The following is a 6,749-nucleotide window of genomic DNA, read 5'->3' as shown; positions in this document are numbered from 1 at the left end:
AAAAAAATAAAAAATAAAGATATTGTGTCCACCTATAATTAAAAAATAAATATATAAAAAAAGAGAAAACCTTAGGGGTGGGGGCTGGGGTTCAGTGGCAGAGCCCTCACCTAGCACGTGTGACGCACTGGGTTTGAGTCTCAGCACCACATAAAAATTAAAAAATGAAGGTATTGTGTCCATCTACCTAAAAAATAAATTAAAAATTAAAAAAGAAAAGAAAAAAGACAATGTTCATGATATCTGGAACTGTTCAATAGTTCGGGGGAAAAGTGCAAATGTATGGGGGGAGGGAGAGAAAGCAAAGATGGCAAAATATTGGTAAAAATAAGAGACCCAGAATAGCTAAAGCAATCCTTAGCAGGAAGAGTGAAGCAAGTGGCATTACTATACCAGACCCTAAACTATACTACAGAGCACTCAGCACGACAATGTGTCCAGGGACACAGCCACATCAATGTTTATAGCAGCACAATTCACAATAGCTAAACTGTGGAACCAACCTAGATGCCCTTCAGTAGATGAATGGATAAAAAAAAATGTGGCATATATACACAATGGAATATTACTCAGCAATAAAAGAGAATAAAATCGTGACATTTGCAGGTAAATGGATGGAGTTAGAGAAGATAATGCTAAGTGAAGTTAGCCAATCCCAAAAAAAACAAATGCCAAATGTTTTCTCTGATAAAAGGAGGCATCATGATTCATAGTGGGATAGGGAGGGACAGCATGGGAGGAATAGATGAATTCTAGATAGGGAAGAGGGGTGGGAGGGAAAGGGAGAGGGCAGGGGATTAGCAATGATGGTGGAATGTGATGGACATCATTATCCAAAGTACATGTATGAAGACTCGAATTGGTGTGAAAATATACTTTGTGTACAACCAGAGACATGAAAAACTGTGCTCTGTATATGTAATTGGAGTAGTAATGCATTCCACTGTCATATATTAAAAATTTTTTTAAAAAATAGTAAATCCAAGTTAAAAGTATAAGGATACTCGTCATTTTATTTTTTTTCCCTTTTCTACAGGTTGACATTTTAAAGAATATAGTCGGGAGAAAATATCACACACAATAACAACCAAACTAGGAGGCTGAAGCAGGAGGATCACAAGACATCCCAGAAGCCAGGTGCAGTGCCACACACCTGTAACCCTAAACTTGGGAGGCTGAGGCAGGAGGATCACGGTTTGCAACCAGCCTCGACAACTTACTGAGACTGTCTCAAAAAAAAGGGGGGGAGGGCTGGGGTTGTATGGAGCACTTGCTTCCCACATGTGAGGCACTGGGTTTGATCCTCAGCACCACAGTAAAAAAATAAACAAAATAAAGATATTGTGTCCATCTATAACTTAAATTTTTTTTTTTTAATTTAAAAAAGCTCTGGGGATATGGCTCAGCGGCAGAGGACCATTGGTTTCAATCCCCAGAAATGGGAGACCATCTGTGAAAAAAATAAAATAAGGACATAAACAATGATCTAAATAAAACGATTGTTCATGTTCTTATATACAACCACATAATATTACATATCTAAAGGAAATGAAATAAATATGTTAAAGGGATATCTGCACTCCCAATTTAACTGTACCACTATGTACGATAGTCAGTTATAGAATCTACTTTTAAGTGTCCATCAATGGATGAATTAATAAAGAAAATGTGGTATACACACAATGGAATACTATTTAGCATCTCAAATGACAGGAAGCCCTGTCATTTGAGATAACATGAATGGGACTGGAGATCAATCATGTTAAGTGAAGTAATCCAATGATGTCACTCATGTGGCATGATGTCACTCATGTGGAAAAATCATAAATGTAGCCAATAGAATGAGTGTTCCTAGCCTGGGGAGGGGAGGAAGGAGAAAGAGAAATGTTGGTCAAAGGATCCAAATTGCAGTTAAGAAAAACAAGTTCAAGAGATCTGTTATACAAGAGGGTGACTATAACTAGTAACCATGTGTTGTACACTTGAAATGGCTGTGAGTAGGGTGGGTGTTGGAGAGGGGGACAGTGCTGGAGATCAAGCCCAGGACCTAACCTACTGCCTGCAAGGCAAGCACCCTTCTCCTGAGCTACATCTTCAGCCTTTTTTTTTTTTTTTCTGAGACAGGGTCTCATTAAGTTACCCAGGCTGCCCTCAAACTTGTGACCCTCCTGCCTCAGCCTCCCAAGTAGCTGAGATTATATTTTAAATGTCCCTTCACACATAGAAAAATTATTAACTATTTCAATGCATATGTTAATTAGCTCAATTTAGCCATTATACCGTGTAAAGCTATTTTAAGATATATTGTACATGGAAGTATATACAATTATTTATCAATTTAAATAAATAAATAATTTTTTAAAAAGAGTTTTGGTACTGGGACACTTTACCACTGAACTACACCCCCAGCCCTTTTTATTTTGAGATGGGGGTCTCACTAAGTTGTTCAGGATAGCCTCACACAGGCAATCCTCCTGCCTCAGCCTCCCTCTTCACTGGAACTGCAGGTGTGCCCCACCATGCCTGGCCCACAAACTAAAGATATTTTTTTAAAGTAAACTATATAACATTATAAAGATGTCAGAAAATGCCAGTTCTTTCCAAATTCATCTTTAAATTCAATTGAACCCTAATAAAAATTCAATTTGGATTTTTTTTAAAGAATTCAATACAATCTAAAATGTAAATAAATAGCTAGGTCAATTTTAAGAACTAAGAGGCAGACAGGACTTTTGCCTTACTAGACATTCCCCAAAACTACGGCAATGCAGATAGCGTGTCACTAAAGCAAGGACAAATCCGCAAACAGAGGCAAAAGGAGCGAGATAGAGGCAGCTGCGTGGGCAGGTCCCTCAGAGGCAGGTGAAGGGAGGCTGTGCAGTGGGTGGCAAGAGGAAAACTAGTTCCATCATGGGAAAGAATAGAACCAGATCCTCATTTAACAGCACATCAAGGACGAAGTCAAGCAGATTAGTTATGTTTGAAATATAAAACTGTAAAGATACTAGAAGAAACTACAGGAGAATGTCTTGTGACCTGGGATTGAGGAAAGACTTTTCGAACAAAATTTCAAACTCATAAAACATGTCATTTTTTTTAAACATTTGAATTTGAATATATCAAGATTAAAGATTTCTGTCCAAGGAAAAATAAGGCCAAGGAAATAAAGGCTGACGGTGGGAGAGAGACGCACACTGTGTGAGCCCAACAGGAAAGAGGCCCAAGGGGCCAGCAGCAGTCCTCCAAGAGGAAGCACCCCACTCAGCAGCAGAGAGGAAGTCCTCAAGATCATGAATGAGCGGGCTAAAGGCCAGAATAGAACAATGAGATGTTATCTGCACTTATGGGTCAGCAAGATCAGGAAGCCCTCTGCATACCAGGTGCTGGCAGGGCTGTGTCAGGTGGGGGCGAGTGCGGGGACGGGCCGTGGGCATTCTGAGTAATGTCCTACCTTCTTCATTAAGTGGCACACATTTCTAGCCACCCATCAGTGGGGCTCTGAGGTGAATATTCCAAAGAAAATCTCACAGGCTGCTTTTATGCGATTGGCCATTGCTGCCTGGTTCCAGGTGCCTGCGAGTCTTCAGCCTCCTGAGTGCGTTCCTCAGGGAGTAGCAGGTAAAACAGTCGACAGACACTGTAGTTGCCAACGACTTAGACATTGTTACATGGGGACAAGAGGGATCTTAGAAGCCTAGTGCTGGGGCTCCAGGGGCAGCTCAAGTGGAAGAGCGCTTGCCTAACAGGGAAGACGGGCCCTGGGTTCCATCCCAGCACCACAGCTGACAGCTGAGAGCTGAGAGCTGATAGGTAGGTGGATAACGCAGTGCCCGGTACAAAAAGAAACAAGCAGAGGAAGATAAGATTACATTTATGTAGATAAACAAGAGATGCATTACCTGAAAACGCATATAAAAAGATGCACATTAAACACCGTTAGATCTGTTGCCTCTGGCAGGAGAATGGAAATGAGGACGAGGGGATAAAAATTGTAGTCACCAGGGCTGGTAGCAGTGTCGCCCAGCGGCAGAGCTGGCCTAGCATGTGTAAGGCCCTGGGGTTAGAAGCCCAGCACCTTGGAAACAACCAAAAGGACCAGGTGATGGTGTTCCCATGGTGGAGAGCGGGCCGACCTGCCTTTGCACCTGGGTCCAAATTAGCCAGTTTGGAGAGGCCCAGATGCTGAAGCCAGAGACATAGGAAAGAAGCAGTCCAGGCAGCCTGGCTCAAAGGCTCCCAAAGAGAGGACTGGGGAACTGAAAGAGGGTGGGGGGAAATAGCAGGGTCCTGGAGCAGGGCTGGACAAGCAACCCCGGGTGAAAAGGCCATGCGGAGACCCTGCCCACTAACTTGGTGTGCCCTAATAGGACACCGGAGCACAGTGGGCACACGTCCCGCTCTCCCCATTTGGCAGGCACATCCCACAGGTGGGCACAGACGCTCATCCCCCAGGCCTCCATGAGGCATTTGGAAGCATGACTGCCCCTCAGATGGAGGAAGCACCCACCCCACTGGGTTTTTCTAAAATTTGGGGAGAGGTGAGCTGGGCTCCCTAGAGAACCTGGACACGCCCATGCCCAGGAGGTAGGTGGGCTCTGATTATTCTAGCCTGCGAAAGCTGGGCATGTTATGCCAGATTCGTGGGACCCCAATAGACCTCCAGGAACCGAATCCAATGCAATCACACAAGAGTCTTTATTGCAAGCTCGAGCCTGGACTCACAACCTTTCCCAATGCAGCGGTCCCAGGGAGTGAGTCCCGGTCCTTTGTTCAGTGAGATTTTATAGGTTTTGGGAGATGCTCTATGCGTCACAACATCACACAGCAGATCATTCCATACCGCGGGAAAGTCAAACAACAATTCTTTTTTTTTTAATATTTATTTTTTAGTTTTCAGCGGACACAACATTTTTATTTGTATGTGGTGCTGAGGATTGAACCCAGTGCCACATGCATGCCAGGCGAGCGCGCTACCTCTTGAGCCACATCCCCAGCCCAAACAACAACTCTTAACATTGATTAGCACATTCACTGGTGGGAACAAGTTGGGTAGGGGTGATTGGTTAGTACAAGAGGGGGGTTCTTTTGAACTGATTAGTTTAGGCCACGAGGGGTGTTCGTGCTAAACTACATGGTTTCCCAACATGTTATCAACCACCATAAACTACTTGGGGGTCATCCGGCATTCCAGGTGTTTTCCCTGTCTCATGCTGATTGGAGGTTACTAGGGCGGTTGCTATGGGTCCTCACCTAGCCTAACTGAGTCAGGGATACCTGGCGCCTCAGACCTCTCCTGTTATTTACAGACAAACAATTCAGCAGGGTGAGTATGTACTCAGGAGTGCTCTGTGGGTTTTTCCAAGGACAAGGGTCACGCCCCTTTCCTTAGGACAGCCTTGAGGTAGAAGCTGCTATTATTTATTTTTAAAAATGGAGTCACATTAGTTTCTCAGGCGCACCTATTATATTGAGTATATGGGGGAAATGCGTCATGGTGATCCCTTAGATGTGTCTCAACTTGGCAATGGAGACTACCCACAGGCCCCTTTCCTCACAGATGCCTGTGTGGCTGGCCCTCCATGCCCATGCCGAGTGATGACAGAGGCCCCCTGAAGACACTCCTCCCACCTGCCCCCTGCTCGGCCCGTCGTGCAAACCCCCAGCCCACTCAATACCCGGCTATGTGCCACCAAGAATCAGAAACCACCACCCGCTCCCCTCTGAAAGGTCAATCTTGCTGCTCAGTCGGCCCTCCCTTTGCCCTCTGCGGCTGGGAAAACTGCCAGTCTTCTTAGCATTGAATCAAGATGCTAACAATTTCTTCAAAAATGGGCCCTCTCCACCCTGGGACAGTCATTTACACAATAACACTGTCTTGGTAAAGGATCCCTTCCTCCCCCTTCCCCGCCCCCCAGCCTATGTCCCGCCTGACCTTTGAATGACAAACAGCTCCATTAAAGCATTTTTCTCAACAGAAGAGCAGTCTGTCCAGAAGATTTATCCTGATGCTCCCAAGAACACAGAAATGACATCAGTTTTTTAAATGCCACCCTTGATCTTTACTCCTGCTCTCAACAGTTTTAGACAGGAGTAAAGGTTTGGATGTGGACTTATGCAAGGTCGTGGGCTGCTGGGCTAGAGTTTTGAGGGGCTGCAGCCAGGGAGCTAGGATGGCACTGGACCCGAGGGAGAAAGGGCAGAGGGTGGGAGGTAGCCAGAGGGGAAGGGGCTTGGGGCTGTGGTGTAGTGGGGGCAGGTGCAGCTGGGCTGATCCCTGTGAATGGGAGGTGGGAGGTGGAGTGGGGGAGTGGGAGTTTGTCAGGCAAAAGAAGAGGCTGGCTCAGGTCAGGCCTTGTGGGCAGTGACAGATGGGAGGGTCCAGCAGACAGGTTGTGAGCTGCAGCTTGGAGAAGGTCTGAACACCTGTATTGGAGAGTGAGGGGCCCTGGGAGCAAGTGGAAGCTCTTGGGGTTCCTTACATCCATACCTCAATCTCTGCCCCTCCTCCTATCCCCGGGACTTCCCAGCAGGCAGAGGTGGGAGGCGGCTGGGTATCTCAGGAGTGCTCAATGCCAGGAGACTGCTGGCTACCTGGCTCCTCCCACCTGCCCCCTGCTCAATCCCTTGTGCCCTCTGTGAAGCAACCTGAACCCTCTCTTCTGGGACCAGGTTTATGTATTCTGAAGTACCCCTCCACACCAGAGCAATTCAGGGCTCTGCACAGAAGTGGGGAGAAGGAAACCCCCTTG

The sequence above is a fragment of the Marmota marmota genome, unplaced genomic scaffold, assembly GCF_001458135.2.
Source record: "Marmota marmota marmota unplaced genomic scaffold, marMar, whole genome shotgun sequence".
NCBI classification, from domain to species: Eukaryota; Metazoa; Chordata; class Mammalia; order Rodentia; family Sciuridae; genus Marmota; species Marmota marmota.
The sequence above is the reverse complement of the archived record's forward strand: the minus strand, read 5'-3'. Positions refer to the sequence as shown.